The sequence below is a fragment of the Cetorhinus maximus genome, chromosome 1 (assembly GCF_964194155.1).
Source record: "Cetorhinus maximus chromosome 1, sCetMax3.hap1.1, whole genome shotgun sequence".
NCBI classification, from domain to species: Eukaryota; Metazoa; Chordata; class Chondrichthyes; order Lamniformes; family Cetorhinidae; genus Cetorhinus; species Cetorhinus maximus.
Genome location: NC_135879.1, coordinates 101073509 through 101094437, shown reverse-complemented (window position 1 = coordinate 101094437; position 20929 = coordinate 101073509).

Sequence of the window (20929 nt, the reverse complement as noted above, 5' to 3'; positions counted from 1 at the left end):
CCTTGTGGGCAATCTGGAACCATTTGGCAACTGACATGTCATGATGGATCTCTACTAGCCGATGCTAACAAGAATGTGCTCTCTTTTCTTCGCAATTCAAGCTCTTTTCCCTGCCTTCATCAGCTTTCATAAACATTTGTAACACTGTGCAACCAGGGCAGTCTCAGGACACTACAACAAGAGAGTGCAAACAGAACCTTCCCATCAGATCATTCATTGTGGTGAGTTGTTACATCACTGGCCAAGTTTTCCATTGAGAAATTCATCAGACTTTATACTGTATACCTTTTGTTTGCAATGCATTTCTACAGCTGAGCAGATTTCACTGCAGATACTTTCAGTGGCAGAAGGTGCTATGTGTTCTTTCAGAAGGATGAGTGGATTTGGTTAATTGCCATCATTTTTTGCCATTACCCATCTTTACGGTGTCCATGTATTCTGGTTAAATATGACCTTAAAATAGAAGTAAAGGACTTTCCTATTGGGATTAGATTTGTTGCCCTGCTTTTATCACCCACTTCCAATCTACATTTTGTCCTTTTATCCTGGAATCAGGCTTGGAATCGCCTCAGAGGACTGCAATCCACACATCCAGCAATTGCCACTTTATTTAACTTTACTGAAGCCCTTCCGCGCTTGGATGATAACAGGACATGTCAGATGAGATGTGCCTGTGAAGTTACCTCAACATTGCTAATCATGGCTTCTTGAAAACACAGGCTCTATTTGATGCTTGTTGTCATGCCTGGTTTGTAATATCATCATCAGATATTACAGACCACAGTTTTTCTGTAATTTTGACTATGTCTGGCAAACATGACTCTAATGGTAACATTCCCTTTCTTTTCTTTGAAAATACATTCTTGTTGGTGCGATATATGCCTGACTGATGAAAACTTATCTGAATGTCCATTTTCCAAAATTGTCTGGCCTCCAAGGTCTAACATACCTTTTTAGCAAAAGCATGCATTTCGTTTCTGCTGTGTTGCTGGCATTAACACGTCAACAACTGATACCTGAGCAAATGGGCATCAAGAGCTCAGATTGTTACCTATTCAAAGGTAAAGTAAGTTTGTGTGAATTGCAACAATTAAATTTTGAGTTTTGAAGCATTAGAAAGGATTGGTGTTGCATGCAACCAGACACCAGCAGACTGAAAGTGGAACAAAGGGAGTTGCAAAGAAAGAAATGTGCAGGACACGTATGTTTGCAAGTGTGTGATATTTACGTGGTAACATCATTGATTTTGCACGTATTGAAGACAACAAAGTAGATTTAGCTGGTAACTAACACTTGAACATGTTTCATAGATATAATTTCTATCCGATTAAGCCTTGTCATTTCACCTTTCAGACAATTGTCACCTGAACATTAGCATTTGCTTTTTCATTGCATTGGTGAGTGCTCCCATGTTCGGGTCATAGATGTCTGGCTCTTCACCTGCAACTTTGTGAATAATCTGGACCCGTTTGACAAGTGACATGTAATAATGGATCTCCACATGGTGATGCTAACAAGAAAGTGCTCTCTTTTCTTCCCAATTCAAGCACTTTTTCCAGCCTTCAACACATTTCAGAAAGATTTGTAACACTGTGCAACCAGGGCAGACTCAGGAAACTAGTACATGAGTGCAAACAGAATCACCCCATCAGAATACTCTTTCCTTAGTTCTGTTGAAGAGTCATACGGACTCGAAACGTTAACTGTGCTCCACTCGGCAGATGCTGCCAGACATGCTGAGTTTTTCCAGGTATTTTTCTTTTTCCATCCGTATACTCGTTGTGGTGAATTGTTTCATCACTGGCCAACGTTTGCATTGAGAAATCTGCATGACTTTATACTGTCAAGCTGTTGTTTACAATGCATTTCTGCAGCTGAGCAAATTTCACTGCAGATTTTTAAGAGGCAGAAGGTGCTATGTGCTGTTACAGTAGGATGAGTGGATTTAGCTAATCTTCTTCATTCTTTGCCATTACCCATCTTTTCGGTGTCCATGTATTCTGGTTAAATATGACCTTAAAATAGAAGTTAAGGACTTGCCTATTGGGATGAAATTTGTTAACCTCCTTTGATCACCCACTGCCAATTAATGTTTTACCTTTTCATCCTGGAATCGTGCTTGGATTTTGCCTCAAAGGACTGAAGTCATCACCTCCAGCAATTGGCACTGTATTTCACTTTACTCAAGCCTGTCTGCACTTTGGTGATAACTGGTCATGTCAGATGAGATCTGCATGTGAAGTCACCTCAACAATGGTACTTATGGCTATTTGATAACACAGGCTCTAAGTGATGCCTGTTGTGGTGCCTTGTTTGCAATATCATCATCAGATATTACAGTTCACATTTTTTCTGTAATTTTGACTATGTCTGGCAAATATGACACTAATGGTAACATTCCCTTTCTGATATTTGAAAGTTAATTCTTCTGATGCGATATATACCTGACTGATGACACCTGAATTGACATCCATTTTCAAAATTGCCTGGCCTCCAAGGTCGAACAGATCTGTTCAGCAACAGCACGCATTTAGTTTCTGCTTCACTGCTGACATTAAAACGTCGACAACTGATACCTGAGCAAGACGGGCATCAAGGGCACAGATTTTTACCTATTCAAAGGTAATTTAATTATGTGTGAATTTCAATATTTAAATGTTGAGTTTTGAAGCATTATAAATGATTGTTCTTACATGCAACCAGAGACCAGCAGACTGAAAGTGAAACGAAGGGAGTTGCAAAGAAAGAAATGTGCAGGAGATGTAAGTTTGTAAGTCTGGGATCTTTACTTAGTAACATCATTGCTCTTGCAGTTACTGAAGCCAACAAAGTAGATTTAGCATGTAATTAATGCTTGAACATGTTTCATAGATATCATTTCTATCCGATTTAGCCTTGTCATTTCACCTTTCAGACAATTGTGGCCTGAACATTAGCATTTGCTTTTTCATTGCTTTGGTACGTGCCACCATGATCTGGTCATAGATGTCTGGCACTTCACCTGCAACCTTGTGGGCAATATGGAACCATTTCACAACTGACATGTCATGATGGATCTCTACTAGACGATGCAAACAAGAATGTGCTCACTTTTCTTCACAATTCAAGCTCTTTTCCCTGCCTTCATCAGCTTTCAGAAACATTTGTAACACTGTGCAACCAGGGCAGTCTCTGGACACTACAACATGAGAGTGCAAACAGAACCTTCGCATCAGATTATTCATTGTGGTGGTTTGTTACATCACTGGCCAAGCTTTCCACTGAGAAATTCACCAGACTTTATACTGTATACCTTTTGTTTGCAATGCATTTCTACAGCTGAGCAGATTTCACTGCAGATACTTTCAGAGGCAGAAGGTGATATGTGTTCTTTCAGAAGGATGAGTGGATTTGGTTAATTGCCTTCATTTTTTGCAATTACCCATCTTTACTGTTTACATGTGTTCTGGTTAAATATGACCTTAAAATAGAAGTAATGGATTTGCCTATCGGGATTAGATTTGTTGCCCTGCTTTTATCACCCACTTCCAATCTACATTTTGTCCTTTTATCCTGGAATCAGGCTTGGAATCGCCTCGAAGGACTGGAGACCTCACGTCCAGCAATTGCCACTTTATTTAACTTTACTGAAGACCTTCCGCGCTTGGATGATAACTGGTCATGTCAGATGAGATGTGCCTGTGAAGTCACCTCAACATTGCTACTCATGCCTTCTTGAAAACACAGGCTCTATTTGATGCCTGTTGTCATGCCTTGTTTTTAATATCATCATCAGATATTACAGACCACAGTTTTTCTGTAATTTTGACTATGTCTGGCAAACATGACTCTAATGGTAACATTCCCTTTCTTTTCTTTGAAAATACATTCTTGTTGGCGCGATATATGCCTGACTGATGACAACTTACTTGAATGTCCATTGTCCAAAATTGTCAAGCCTCCAAGGTCTAACATACCTTTTTAGCAAAAGCATGCATTTCGTTTCTGCTGTGTTGCTGGCATTAACACGTCAACAACTGATACCTGAGCAAGACGGGCATCAAGGGCTCAGATTGTTACCTATTCAAAGGTAAAGTAAGTTTGTGAGAATTGCAACAATTAAATTTTGAGTTTTGAAGCATTAGAAAGGATTGGTGTTGCATGCAACCAGACACCAGCAGACTGAAAGTGGAACAAAGGGAGTTGCAAAGAAAGAAATGTGCAGGACACGTATGTTTGCAAGTGTGTGATATTTACATGGTAACATCAGTGATTTTGCACGTATTGAAGACAACAAAGTAGATTTAGCTGGTAACTAACATTTGAACATGTTTCATAGATATAATTTCTATCCGATTAAGCCTTGTCATTTCACCTTTCAGACAATTGTCACCTGAACATTAGCATTTGCTTTTTCACTGCATTGGTGAGTGCTCCCATGTTCGGGTCATAGATGTCTGGCTCTTCACCTGCAACTTTGTGAATAATCTGGACCCGTTTGACAAGTGACATGTAATGATGGATAGCTACATGGTGATGCTAACAAGAAAGTGCTCTCTTTTCTTCCCAATTCAAGCACTTTTTCCAGCCTTCATCACCTTTCAGAAAGATTTGTAACACTGTGCAACCAGGGCAGACTGAGGAAACCAGTACATGAGTGCAAACAGAATCACCCCATCAGAATACTCTTTCCTTAGTTCTGTTGAAGTGTCATACGGACTCGAAACGTTAACTGTGCTCCTCTCCACAGATGCTGCCAGACATGCTGAGTTTTTCCAGGTATTTTCCTTTTTCCATCAGAATACTCGTTGTGGTGAATTTTTTCATCACTGGCCAACGTTTGCATTAAGAAATCAACATGACTTTGTACTGTATACCTTTTGTTTCCAATGCATTTCTGCAGCTGAGCAGATTTCACTGCAGATTTTTAAAAGGCAGAAGGTGCTATGTGCTGTTTCAGTAGGATGAGTGGATTTGGCTAATCTTCTTCATGAAATTTGTTGACCTCCTTTGATCACCCACTGCCAATTAACGTTTTACCCTTTCATCCTGGAATCGTGCTTGGATTTTGCCTCAAAGGACTGAAGTCATCACCTCCAACAATTGGCACTGTATTTCACTTTACTCAAGCCCGTCCGCGCTTTGATGATAACTAGTCATGTCAGATGAGATCTGCATGTGAAGTCACCTCAACAATGGTACTTATGGCCATTTGAAAACACAGGCTCTAAGTGATGCCTGTTGTGATGCCTTGTTTGCAATATCATCATCAGATATTACAGTTCACAGTTTTTCTGTAATTTTGACTATATCTGGCAAATATGACTCTAATGGTAACATTCCCTTTCTGATATTTGAAAGTTAATTCTTCTGGTACGATATATACCTGACTGATGACACCTGTATTGACATCCATTTTCCAAAATTGTCTGGCTTCCACGGTCTAACAGATCTGTTCAGCTACAGCATGCATTTAGTTTCTGCTTCTTTGCTCACGTTAAAACGTCGACAACTGATACCTGAGCAAGACGGGTATCAAGGGCACAGATTTTTACCAATTCAAAGGTGTGTTATGTGTGAATTTATGTGTGAATTTCAATATTTAAATGTTGAGTTTTGAAGCATTATAAATGATTGTTCTTACATGCAACCATGGTCTCCAGCAGACTGAAAGTGAAACGAAGGGAGTTGCAAAGAAAGAAATGTGCAGGAGATGTAAGTTTGTCAGTCTGTGATCTTTACTTTGTAACATCATTTCTTTTGCAGTTGCTGAAGCCAACAAAGTAGATTTAGCATGTAATTAATGCTTGAACATGTTTCATTAATATCCTTTCTATCCGATTTTGCCTTGTCATTTCACCTTTCAGACAATTGTGGCCTGAACATTAGCATTTGCTTTTTCATTGCTTTGGTAAGTGCCACCATGTTCGGGTCATAGATGTCTGGTTCTTCACCTGCAACCTTGTGGGCAATCTGGAACCGTTTGACAACTGACATGTCATGACGGATCTCTGCATGGCGATGCTAACAAGAATGTGCTCTCTTTTCTTCACAATTCAAGCTCTTTTCCCTGCCTTCATCACCTTTCTGAAACATTTGTAACACTGTGCAACCAGGGCAGTCTCAGGACACTACAACATGAGAGTGCAAACAGAATCTTCCCATCAGAATACTCATTGTGGAGAATTGTTACACCACTGGCCAAGGTTTCCATTGAGAAATTTACATGACTTTATACTGTATAACTTTGGTTTGCAATGCATTTCTACAGCTGAGCAGATTTCACTGTAGATACTTTCAGAGGCAGAAGGTGCTATGTGTTGTTTCTGAAGGATGAGTGGATTTGGTTAATTTTCTTCTTTCTTTGCCTTTACCCTTCTTTTCGGTGTCCATGTATTCTGCTTTAATATGACCTTAAAAGACAAGGTAAGGATATGCCTATTGTTATTAGATTTGTTGCCAGGCTTTGATCACCCAATGCTAATTAACGTTTTGGCCTTTCATTCTGGAATCAGGCATGGATTTTGCCTAGAAGTGCTGAAGTCCTCACCTCCAACAATTGGCACTGTATTTCACTTTCCTGAAGCCATTCCGCTCTCTGATGATAACTGGTCATGTCAGATGAGATGTGCCTGTGAAGTCATCTCAACAGTGGTACCCATGGCTTCTTGAACACACAGGCACTAATTGATGCATGTTGTGGTGCCCTGTTTGTAATATCATCATCAGAAATTACAGTTCACATTTTTTCTGTAATTTTGACTACGTCTGGCAAACATGACTCTATGGTAAAATTCACTTTCTGATATTTGAAAGTACATTCTTGTTGGTGCGATATATACCTGACTGATGACACCTTAATTGAATGTCCATTTTGCAAAATTGTCTAGCCTCCAAGGTCTAACATACCTTTTTCGCAAAAGAATGCATTTCGTTTCTGCTCTGTTGCTGACATTAACACGACAACAACTGATACCTGAGCAAGACGGGCATCAAGGTTTCAGATTGTTACCTATTCCATGGTAAAGTAATTATGTGTGAAATGCAACAATTAAATGGTTAGTTTTGAAGCATTATAAAGGCTGGGTGTTACATGCAACCACACACAGGCAGACTAAAAGTGAAACGAAGGGAGTTGCAAAGAAAGAAATGTGCAGTATATGTATGTTTGCAAGTGTGTGATATTTACATTTTAACATCATTGATTTTGCAGTTATTTGAGACAACAAAGTAGATTTAGCTGGTAACTAATGCTTGATCATGTTTCAAAGATATCTTTTCTATTCGATTAAGCCTTGTCATTTCACCTTTCAGACAATTGTCGCCTGAACATTAGCATTTGCTATTTCATTGCTTTGGTAAGTGCCACCATGTTCGGGTCATAGATGTCTGGCTCTTCACCTGCAACCTTGTGGGCAATCTGGAACCGTTTGACAACTGACATGTCATGTTGGATCTCTACATTGCGATGCTAACAAGAATGTGCTCTATTTTCTTCACAATTCAAGCTCTTATCCCTGTCTTCATCACCTTTCAGAAACATTTGTAACACTGTGCAACCAGGGCAGTTATGGTGCCTTGGTTGTCATATCATCATCACACATTACACTTCAGTTTTTCTGTAATTCTGACTATGAGTCGCAAACATGACTCTAATGGTCACATTCCCTTTCTGATATTTGAAAGTGCATTCTTGTTGGTGCGATAGATACCTGACTTGGTTGAATTTCCATTTTCAAAATGTGTCTGGCCACTAAGTTCTAACAGACCTTTTTAGCAACAGCATGGATTTAACTTGTACTGCATCGCTGAGATTAACGCGTCAGGAACTGAAATCCGGGCGACAAGGTATCAAAGACACTCATTGTTACCTATTCCAAGGTCACATAATGCTGTGTTAATTGCAGCATTTAAATCTTTAGTTTTGAAGCATTATAAAGGAATGGTGCTACATGCAAGCAGTCAACCGCAGTCTGGAAGTAAAATGGAAGGAGGAGCAAAGAAAGAAATGTGCAGGAGCTGTAAGTTTGCAAGTTTGTGATCTTAACTTTGTAACATCATTGATTTTGCAGTTAATGAAGTCAGCAATGTAGATTAAGCTACGGACTAGGGCTCGAACATGTTTCATTGATATCATTTCTGTCCGATTTAGACTGGTCATTTCACAATACAGACAATTGTCGCCTGAACATTAGCATTTGCTTCTTCATTGCTTTGGTAAGTGCTACCATGTTTGGGTCATAGATGTCTGTCTCTTGACTTGCAACTTTGTGAGTAACCTGGAACCGTTGACAACTGACATGTCACGTTGGATATCTACACGGTGATGCTAACAAGAATGTGCGCTCTTTTCATCCCAGTTCAAGTACTTTTTCCTGCCGTAATCACTTTTCAGGCACTTCTGTAACACTGAGCACCCAGGGCAGACTCAGGACACCAGGACAGTATTGAAACGGCATCTTCCCATCAAAATTCCTCTTGTGGTGAATTGTTACAGCACTGGTCAAGTTTTGTATTGAGTAATGGACATGATTTTATACAATATGACTAGTGTTTAGTGCATTTAGGTGTATTTCTGAACCTGAACAGATTTCACTGCAGATATCTAAAGAGGCAGAAGGCGCTATGTGTTGTTTCAAAAGGGTCATAAATGTCGCACTCTTCACGGGCAAACTAGCGAGTAAACTGGAACTCTTGACAACTGACAGGTCATGATGGATTTCAATCTCCTTATACTCATTGTAATGTGCACTGCATTCTTCCCAAAACAATCTGTCTTTCCAATATATTCCAACTTTCAGAAAGGATTCTTTTCTGAGGGCTACCATTCAAAGTGCTGTGCAACCTATCCAGTCTAAAGTCACCAGAACAAGAGTGCAAACAGCTTGTTCGCTTCAAAACCCTGTACATTCTGCTTGTTGTGGGGAGTTTGGATTGCAATGGCCTAGATCTCTGTTGTGAAATTGTTGTGACTTTACACTGTATACCTCTTGGTGGTGTTGCTTTTCTGCACCTGAGCACATTTTGCAGACAGCACTTCCAAAGAGCTTGCTTCAAATGATGAGTGGAATTGGTGACTTTTGTTCATTCTCAAGCACTGCCCATCGTTTTGGTGAACATCTTTTCTGTAATGTCATGACCTTACACAAACGCATCTTAATTTTGCCTGCATGATAACATCTAACCGACAGGGATGAGATTTGTCTGCCTTCTTAAACCACCTGTTGCGAATTTGTTCATTTTGCTTGTTGATCCTGCAATCATTATTTCATTGTTGCCTGTATTGACTGAAGTCCTAAAGTCTAAATGCATTATTTCTTCTTGATTTCACTGTCTTGAAGTCTGTCTTTACCTTTATCTCTTCTTTGCAATGCATTTCTGTACCAGAGCAGATTTCATTGGGGATGTGTAAGAGGCAGAAGGTGCTATGATTTGTTTCAAAAGGATGAGTGGATTTGGTTAATTTTGTTCATTTTTCGCCATTACCCGTCTTTTTGCTGACCATGTGTTCTGGAATAATATGAACTTACACTAACACATCTTTTCTGGCATAACATGACCTTACAATAACGCATTTTAATTTTCACTGCCAGGTAGCAACTAGCCAGCTGGGGTCAGATTTGTCTGCCTTCTATAACCACTCGTTGCTAACTTGTTCGTTTTGCCAGTTCATCCTGCAATCTTTATTTTATTATTGCCTGTAATGAATGAAGACCTATGTTCTAAATGCACTATTTCCTCTTTAGATTTCACTGTCCTGAAGTCTCTCCTTACCTGTACGCAAACTGGCACTTGCATGTGCGATGTGATATGTGAAGTCATCTCAACAGTGGTACCCACAGGTTCTTGAAAGAAAGACTCTCAAATGTTACCCTGTTTGGTGCATTGATGTCTGGCTCTTCATGTGCAATCTTGTGAGACATGAGTAAACCTTGACAACTGACGAAACATGATGGATCTCTACATAGCGATATTAACCATAAGGTGTTCTCTTTCGAACCCAGTTCAAACTTTCTTCCCCCTACGTCTCCTTTCAGATTCATTTGTAGCACTGTGCAACCAGGGCAGTCTCAGGACACCAGAACATGAGTGCAAACATAATCTTCCCATCAGAATATTCATTGCAGTGAATTGTAACTGCACTGGCCCAGTTTTCCATTGAGAAATTGTCCTGACTTTATACTGTATACCTCTTCTTTACAATGCATTTCTACAGTTGAGCAGACTTCACTGGACATATTTTAACAGGCAGCTTTTCCAAACAGCTTGCTTCAAGAAAATGAACGGAAGTGGTGAATTCTTTTCATTCCCAACTACTGCCCATTGTTTCAGTGACTAACGTTTCTGGAATAACATGATCTTACAATAGTACACCTTACTTTTCCCTACAGTTAACAGCCAAACTATTGGTGTGAGATGTGTCTGCCTTCTACATTTTGCCTCCTCATCCTGCAATCTTTTTTTATTATAATTGCCAGTAACAGGTGCAGTCCTAAGCTCTAACCAAGCTAATTGTACTTTATTTCACTTATTCCACTTTCCTGAAGTCTGTGTTTGCCTTTGTGAGAACTGCTAGTTTCATATGAAATGTGCACTGTGAAGTCAGCTCAACAGGGGTACTCAAAGCATCTTGAAAACACAGGCTCTAAGTGCAGCTTGTTGTGGTGCCTTGGTTGTCATATCATCATCACACATTACACTTCAGTTTTTCTGTAATGCTGACTATGAGAGGCAAACATGACTCTTATGGACACATTCCCTTTCTGATATTAGAAAGTGCATTCTTGTTAGTGCGATATATACCTGACTTGGTTGAATTTCCATTTTCAAAATGTGTCTGGCCCCAAGTTCTAACAGACCTTTTTAGCAACAGCATGGATTTAACTTGTACTGCATCACTGAGATTAACGCGTCAGGAACTGAAATCCGGGCGAAACGGTATCAAAGACACTCATTGTTACCTATTCCAAGGTCACATAATGCTGTGTTAATGGCAGCATTTAAATCTTTAGTTTTGAAGCATTATAAAGGAATGGTGCTACATGCAAGCAGTCACCCGCAGGCTGGAAGTGAAATGGAAAGAGGAGCAAAGAAAGAAATGTGCAGGAGCTGTAAGTTTGCAAGTTTGTGATCTTAACTTTGTAACATCATTGATTTTGCAGTTAATGAGGTCAGCAATGTAGATTAAGCTACGGACTAGGGCTCGAACATGTTTCATTGATATCATTTCTGTCCGATTTATGCTGGTCATTTCACAATACAGACAATTGTCGCCTGAACATTAGCATTTGCTTCTTCATTGCTTTGGTAAGTGCTACCATGTTTGGGTCATAGATGTCTGTCTCTTGACTTGCCACTTTGTGAGTAACCTGGAACCGTTGACAACTGACATGCCACGTTGGATCTCTACACGGTGATGCTAACAAGAATGTGCGCTCTTTTCATTCCAGTTCAAGTTCTTTTTCCTGCCTTCATCACTTTTCAGGCACTTCTGTAACACTGAGCATCCAGGGCAGACTCAGGACACCAGGACAGTATTGAAACGGCATCTTCCCATCAAAATTCATCTTGTGGTGAATTGTTACAGCACTGGTCAAGTTTTGTATTGAGTAATGGACATGATTTTATACAATATGACTAGTGTTTAGTGCATTTAGGTGTATTTCTGAACCTGAACAGATTTCACTGCAGATATCTAAAGAGGCAGAAGGCGCTGTGTGTTGTTTCAAAAGGGTCATAAATGTCCGGCTCTTCACGGGCAAACTAGCGAATAAACTGGAACTCTTGAGAACTGACAGGTCATGATGGATTTCAATCTCCTTATACTCATTGTAATGTGCTCTGCATTCTTCCCAAAACAATCTGTCTTTCCAATATATTCCAACTTTCAGAAAGGATTCTTTTCTGAGGGCTACCAGTCAAGGTGCTGTGCAACCTATCCAGTCTAAAGTCACCACAACAAGAGTGCAAACAGCTTGTTCCCTTCAAAACCCTGTACATTCTGCTTGTTGTGGGGAGTTTTGATTGCAATGGCCTAGATCTCTGTTGTGAAATTGTTGTGACTTTACACTGTATACCTCTTGTTTGTGTTGCTTTTCTGCACCTGAGCACATTTTGCAGGCAGCACTTCCAAAGAGCTTGCTTCAAATGATGAGTGGAATTGGTGACTTTTGTTCATTCTCAAGCACTGCCCATCGTTATGGTGAACATCTTTTCTGGAATGTCATGACCTGACACAAACACATCTTAATTTTCCCTGCAAGATAACATCTAACCGACTGGGGTGAGATTTGTCTGCCTTCTTAAACCACCGGTTGCGAATTTGTTCATTTTGCTTGTTGATCCTGCAATCATTATTTCATTGTTGCCTGTATTGACTGAAGTCCTAATGTCTAAATGCATTATTTCTTCTTTATTTCACTGTCTTGAAGTCAGTCTTTACCTTTATCTCTTCTTTGCAAGGCATTTCTGTACCAGAGCAGATTTGACCTGGGATCTGTAAGAGGCAGAAGGTGCTATGATTTGTTTCAAAAGGATGAGTGGATTTGGTTAATTTTGTTCATTCTTCGCCATTACCCATTATTTTACTGACCATGTGTTCTGTAATAATATGAACTTATACTAACACATCTTTTCTGGCATAACATGACCTTACAATAACGCATTTTAATTTTCCCTGCCTGGTAACAACTGGCCAGTTGGGGTCAGATTTGTTTGCCTTCTATAACCACTCGTTGCTAAATTGTTCATTTTGCCTGTTCATCCTGCAATCTTTATTTTATTATTGCCTGTAATGACTGAAGCCCTCTGTTCTAAATGCACTATTTCCTCTTTAGATTTCACTGTCCTGAATTCTCTCCTTATCTGTACGCAAACTGGCACTTGCATGTGCGTTGTGATATGTGAAGTCATCTCAACAGTGGTACCCACAGGTTCTTGAAAGAAAGACTCTAAAATCTTACCATGTTTGCTGCATTGATGTCTGGCTCTTCATGTGCAATCTTGTGAGACATGAGTAAACCTTGACAACTGACGAATCATGATGGATCTCGACATAGCGATGTTAACTATAAGGTGTTCTCTTTAGAACCCAGTTCAAACTTTCTTCCCCCTACGTCTCCTTTCAGATTCATTTGTAGCACTGTGCAATCAGGGCAGTCTCAGACACCAGAACATGAGTGCAAACATAATCTTCCCATCAGAATATTCGTTGCGGTGAATTGTAACTGCACTGGCCCACTTTTCCATTGAGAAATTGACCTGACTTTATAATGTAAATTTTGTCCTTTAATCCTGGAATCAGGCTTGGAATCGCCTCGAAGGACTGAAGTCTTCACGTCCAGCAATTGCCACTTTATTTAACTTTACTGAAGCCCTTCCGCGCTTGGATGATAACTGGTCATGTCAGATGAGATGTGCCTGTGAAGTCACCTCAACATTCCTACTCATGCCTTCTTGAAAACACAGGCTCTAATTGATGCCTGGTGTCATGCCTTGTTTGTAATATCATCATCAGATATTACAGACCACAGTTTTTCTGTAATTTTGACTATGTCTGGCAAACATGACTCTAATGTTAACATTCCCTTTCTTTTCTTTGAAAATACATTCTTGTTGGTGCGATATATGCCTGACTGATGACAACTTATTTGAATGTCCATTTTCCAAAATTGTCTGGCCTCCAAGGTCTAACATACCTTTTTATCAAAAGCATGCATTTCATTTCTGCTGTGTTGCTGGCATTAACACGTCAACAACTGATACCTGAGCAAATGGGCATCAAGGGCTCAGATTGTTACCTATTCAAAGGTAAAGTAAGTTTGTTTGAATTGCAACAATTAAATTTTGAGTTTTGAGGCATTAGAAAGGATTGGTGTTGCATGCAACCAGACACCAGCAGACTGAAAGTGGAACAAAGGGAGCTGCAAAGAAAGAAATGTGCAGGACATGTATGTTTGCAAGTGTGTGATATTTACGTGGTAACATCATTGATTTTGCACGTATTGAAGACAACAAAGTAGATTTAGCTGGTAACTAACACTTGAACATGTTTCATAGATATAATTTCTATCCGATTAAGCCTTGTCATTTCACCTTTCAGACAATTGTCACCTGAACATTAGCATTTGCTTTTTCATTGCATTGGTGAGTGCTCCCATGTTCGGGTCATAGATGTCTGGCTCTTCACCTGCAACTTTGTGAATAATCTGGACCCGTTTGACAAGTGACATGTAATGATGGATCTCTACATGGTGATGCTAACAAGAAAGCGCACTATTTTCTTCCCAATTCAACCTCGTTTTCCAGCCTTCATCACCTTTCATACAGATTTGTAACACTCTGCAACCAGGGCAGACTCAGGAAACTAGTACATGAGTGCAAACAGAATCACCCCATCAGAATACTCTTTCCTAAGTTCTGTTGAAGTGTAATAGGACTCGAAACGTTAACTGTGCTCCTCTCCTCAGATGCTGCCAGACATGCTGAGTTTTTCCAAGTATTTTTCTTTTTCCATCAGAATACTCGTTGTGGTGAGTTGTTTCATCACTGGCCAACGTTTGCATTGAGAAATCAACATGACTTTACACTGTATACCTTTTGTTTCTAATGCATTTCTGCAGCTGAGCAGGTTTCACTGCAGATTTTTAAAAGGCAGAAGGTGCTACGTGCTGTTTCAGTAGGATGAGTGGATTTGGCTAATCTTCTTCATTCTTTGCCATTACCCATCTTTTCGGTGTGCATGTATTCTGGTTAAATATGACCTTAAAATAGAAGTTAAGGACTTGCCTATTGGGATGAAATTTGTTGACCTCCTTTGATCACCCACTGCCAATTAACGTTTTACCCTTTCATCCTGGAATCGTGCTTGGATTTTGCCTCAAAGGACTGAAGTCATCACCTCCAACAATTGGCACTGTATTTCACTTTACTCAAGCCCGTCCGCGCTTTGATGATAACTGGTCATGTCAGATGAGATCTGCATGTGAAGTCACCTCAACAATGGTACTGATGGCGATTTGAAAACACAGGCTCTAAGTGATGCCTGTTGTGGTGCCTTGTTTTCAATATCATCATCACATATTACAGTTCACACTTATTCTGTAATTTTGACTATGTCTGGCAAATATGACACTAACGGTAACATTCCCTTTCTGATATTTGAAAGTTAATTCTTCTGATACGATATATACCTGACTGATGACACCTGTATTGGCATCCATTTTCCAAAATTGTCTGGCCTCCACGGTCTAACAGATCTGTTCAGCTACAGCATGCATTCAGTTTCTGCTTCATTGCTCACATTAAAACGTCGACAACTGAAACCTGAGCAAGACGGGCATCAAGGGCACAGATTTTTACCTATTCAAAGGTAATGTAATTATGTGTGAATTTCAATATTTAAACGTTGAGTTTTGAAGCATTATAAATGATTGTTCTTACATGCAACCAGAGACCAGCAGACTGAAAGTGAAATGAGGGGAGTTGCAAAGAAAGAAATGTGCAGGAGATGTAAGTTTGTAATTCTGGGATCTTTACTTTGAACCATCATTGCTCTTGCAGTTACTGAAGCCAACAAAGTAGATTTAGCATGTAATTAATGGTTGAACATGTGTCATAGATATCATTTCCATCCGATTTAGCCTTGTCATTTCACCTTTCAGACAATTGTGGCCTGAACATTAGCATTTGCTTTTTCGTTGCTTTGGTAAGTGCCACCATGTTCGGGTCATAGATGTCTGGCACTTCACCTGCAACCTTGTGGGCAATATGGAACCGTTTGACAACTGACATGTCATGACGGATATTGACATGGCGATGCAAACAAGAATGTGCTCACTTTTCTTCACAATTCAAGCACTTTTCCCTGCCTTCATCAGCTTTCAGAAACATTTGTAACACTGTGCAACCAGGGCAGTCTCTGGACACTACAACATGAGAGCGCAAACAGAATCTTCCCATCAGATTATTCATTGTGGTGAGTTGTTACATCACTGGCCAAGTTTTCCACTGAGAAAGTCACCAGACTTTATACTGTATACCTTTTGTTTGCAATGCATTTCTACAGCTGAGCAGATTTCACTGCAGATTCTTTCAGTGGCAGAAGGTGCTATGTGTTCTTTCAGAAGGATGAGTGGATTTGGTTAATTGCCTTCATTTTTTGCCATTATACATCTTTTTGGTGTCCATGTATTCTGGTTAATTATGACCTTAAAATAGAAGTAAAGGACTTGCCTATTGGGTTTAGATTTGTTGCCCTGCTTTTATCACCCACTTCCAATCTACATTTTTCCTTTCATCCCGGAATCAGGCTTGGATTTTGCCCGGAAGGACTGAAGTCCTCACGTCCAGCAATTGCCACTTTATTTAATTTAACTAAAGCCCTTCCACGTTTTGATGATAACTGGTCATGTCAGATGAGATGTGCCTGTGAAGTCACCTCAACAGTGGTACTCATGGCTTCTTGAAAACACAGGCTCTAATTGATGCCTGTTGTGGTTCCTTGTTTGTAATATCATCATCAGATATTACAGTTCACAGTTTTTCTGTAATTTTGACTATGTCTGGCAAACATGACTCTAATGGTAACATTCCCTTTCTGTTCTTTGAAAATACATTCTTGTTGGTGCGATATATGCCTGACTGATGACAACTTATTTGAATGTCCATTTTCCAAAATTGTCTGGCCTCCAAGGTCTAACATACCTTTTTAGCAAAAGCATGCATTTCGTTTCTGCTGTGTTGCTGGCATTAACACGTGAACAACTGATACCTGAGCAAGACGGGCATCAAGGGCTCAGATTGTTACCTATTCAAAGGTAAAGTAAGTTTGTGAGAATTGCAACAATTAAAATTTGAGTTTTGAAGCATTAGAAAGGATTGGTGTTGCATGCAACCAGACACCAGCAGACTGAAAGTGGAACAAAGGGAGTTGCAAAGAAAGAAATGTGCAGGACATGTATATTTGCAAGTGGGTGATATTTACGTGGTAATATCATTGATTTTGCACGTATTGAAGACAACAAAGTAGATTTAGCTGGTAACTAACACTTGAACATGTTTCATAGATATAATTTCTATCCGATTCAGCCTTGTCATTTCACCTTTCAGACAATTGTCACCTGAACATTAGCATTTGCTTTTTCATTGCATTGGTGAGTGCTCCCATGTTCGGGTCATAGATGTCTGGCTCTTCACCTGCAACTTTGTGAATAATCTGAAACTGTTTGACAAATGACATGTAATGATGGATCTCTACATGGTGATGCTAACAAGAAAGTGCTCTCTTTTCTTCCCAATTCAAGCTCTTTTTCCAGCCTTGATCACCTTTCAGAAAGATTTGTAACACTGTGCAACCAGGGCAGACTCAGGAAACTAATACATGAGTGCAAACAGAATCACCACATCAGAATACTCGTTCCTTAGCTCTGTTGAAGATCCAAACGGACTCGAAACATTAACTGTGCTCCACTCTGCAGATACTGCCAGACATGCTGAATTTTTCCGGTATGTTTCTTTTTCCATCAGAAAACTCGTTGTGGTGAATTGTTACATCACTGGCCAACGTTTGCATTGAGAAATTGACATGACTTTATACTGTAGACCTCTTGTTTACAATGCATTTCGGCAGCTGAGCAGATTTCACTGCAGATTTTTAAGAGGCAGAAGGTGCTATGTTCTGTTTCAGTAGGATGATTGGATTTGGCTAATCTTCTTCATTCTTTGCCATTACCCATCTCTTCGGTGTCCATGTATTCTGGTTAAATATGACCTTAAAAGAGAAGTTACGGACTTGCCTATTGGGATGAAATTTGTTGACCTGCTTTGCTCACCCTCTGCCAATTAACGTTTTACCCTTTCATCCTGGAATCGAGCTTGGATTTGGCCTCAAAGGACTGAAGTCATCACCTCCAACAATTGGCACTGTATTTCACTTTACTCAAGCCCGTCCGCGCTTTGATGATAACTGGTCATGTCAGATGAGATCTGCCTGTGAAGTCACCTCAACAATGGTACTTATGGCGATTTGAAAACAAAGACTGTATGTGATGCCTGTTGTGGTGCCTTGTTTGCAATATCATCATCAGGTATTACTGTTCACAGTTTTTCTGTAATTTTGACTATGCCTGGCAAATATGACACAAATGGTAACATTCCCATTCTGATATTTGAAAGTTAATTCTTCTGATGCAATATATACCTGACTGATGACACCTGAATTGACGTCCATTTTCCAAAATTGTCTGGACTCCAAGGTCTAACATACCTTATCAGCAACGGCATGCATTTAGCTTCTGCTTCATTGCTCACGATATAACGTAGACAACTGATACCTGAGCAAGACGGGCATCAAGGGCACAGATTTTTACCTATTTCAAGCTAATGTAATTATGCGTGAATTTCCATATTTAAATGTTGAGATTTGAAGCATTATAAATGATTGTTCTTACATGCAACCATGGTCTCCAGCAGACTGAAAGTGAAACAAAGGGAGTTGCAAAGAAAGAAATGTGCATGAGATGTAAGTTTGTAAGTCTGTGATCTTTACTTTGTAACATCATTGCTCTTGCAGTTACTGAAGCCAACAAAGTAGATTTAGCATGTAATTGATGCTTGAACATGTTTCATAGAAATCATTTCTATCCGATTTAGCCTTGTCATTTCACCTTTCAGACAATTGTGGCCTGAACATTAGCATTTGCTTTTTCATTGCTTTGGTAAGTGCCACCATGTTCGGGTCATAGATGTCTGGCACTTCACCTGCAACCTTGTGGGCAATATGGAACCGTTTGACAACTGACATGTCATCATGGATCTCTACATGGCGATGCAAACAAGAATGTGCTCACTTTTCATCACAATTCAAGCTCTTTTCCCTGCCTTCATCACCTTTCTGAAACATTTGTAACACTGTGCAACCAGGGCAGTCTCAGGACACTACAACATGAGAGTGCAAACAGAATCTTCCCATCAGAAGACTCATTGTGGTGAGTTGTTACACCACTGGCCAAGGTTTCCATTGAGAAATTTACATGACTTTATACTGTATAACTTTTGTTTTCAATGTATTTCTACAGCTGAGCAGATTTCACTGTAGATACTTTCAGAGGCAGAAGGTGCTATGTGTTGTTTCAGAAGGATGAGTGGATTTGGTTAATTTTCTTCTTTCTTTGCCTTTACCCATCTTTTCGGTGTCCATGTATTCTGCTTTAATATGACCTTAAAAGACAAGTTATGGATATGCCTATTGTTATTAGATTTGTTGCCAGGCTTTGATCACCCAATGCCAATTAACGTTTTGCCCTTTCATTCTGGAATCAGGCATGGATTTTGCCTAGAAGTGCTGAAGTCCTCACCTCCAACAATTGGCACTGTATTTCACTTTCCTGAAGCCATTCCGCTCTCTGATGATAACTGGTCATGTCAGATGAGATGTGCCTGTGAAGTCATCTCAACAGTGGTGCCCATGGCTTCTTGAACACACAGGCACTAATTGATGCATGTTGTGGTGCCCTGTTTGTAATATCATCATCAGAAATTATAGTTCACAGTTTTTCTGTAATTTTGACTATGTCTGGCAAACATGACTCTGGTATAATTCACTTTCTGATATTTGAAAGTACATTCTTGTTGGTGCAATATATACCTGACTGATGACACCTTAATTGAATGTCCATTTTGCAAAATTGTCTAGCCTCCAAGGTCTAACATACCTTTTTCGCAAAAGAATGCATTTCGTTTCTGTTCTGTTGCTGACATTAACACGACAACAACTGATACCTGAGCAAGACGGGCATCAAGGTTTCAGATTGTGACCTATTCCATGCTAAAGTAATTATGTGTGAAATGCAACAATTAAATGTTTAGTTTTGAAGAATTATAAAGGCTGGGTGTTACATGCAACCATACACAGGCAGACTAAAAGTGAAACGAAGGGAGTTGCAAGGAAAGAAATGTACAGTATATGTATGTTTGCAAGTGTGTGATATTTACATTTTAACATCATTGATTTTGCAATTATTTGAGACAACAAAGTAGATTTAACTGGTAACTAATGCTTGAACATGTTTCAAAGATATCTTTTCTATTCGATTAAGCCTTGTCATTTCACTTTTCAGACAATTGTCGCCTGAACATTAGCATTTGCTTTTTCATTGCTTTGGGAAGTGCCACCATGTTCTGGTCATAGATGTCTGCCTCTTCACGTGCAACCTTGTGGGCAATCTGGAACCATTTGGCAACTGACATGTCATGATGGATCTCTACTAGCCGATGCTAACAAGAATGTGCTCTCTTTTCTTCGCAATTCAAGCTCTTTTCCCTGCCTTCATCAGCTTTCATAAACATTTGTAACACTGTGCAACCAGGGCAGTCTCAGGACACTACAACATGAGAGTGCAAACAGAACCTTCCCATCAGATCATTCATTGTGGTGAGTTGTTACATCACTGGCCAAGTTTTCCATTGAGAAATTCATCAGACTTTATACTGTATACCTTTTGTTTGCAATGCATTTCTACAGCTGAGCAGATTTCACTGCAGATACTTTCAGTGGCAGAAGGTGCTATGTGTTCTTTCTGAAGGATGAGTGGATTTGGTTAATTGCCTTCATTTTTTGCCATTACCCATCTTTACGGTGTCCATGTATTCTGGTTAAATATGACCTTAAAATAGAAGTAAAGGACTTGCCTATTGGGATTAGATTTGTTGCCCTCCTTTTATCACCCACTTCCAATCTACATTTTGTCCTTTTATCCTGGAATCAGGCTTGGAATCACCTCGGAGGACTGAAATCCACACGTCCAGCAATTGCCACTTTATTTAACTTTACTGAAGCCCTTCCGCGCTTGGATGATAACAGGACATGTCAGATGAGATGTGCCTGTGAAGTTACCTCAACATTGCTACTAATGGCTTCTTGAAAACACAGGCTCTATTTGATGCTTGTTGT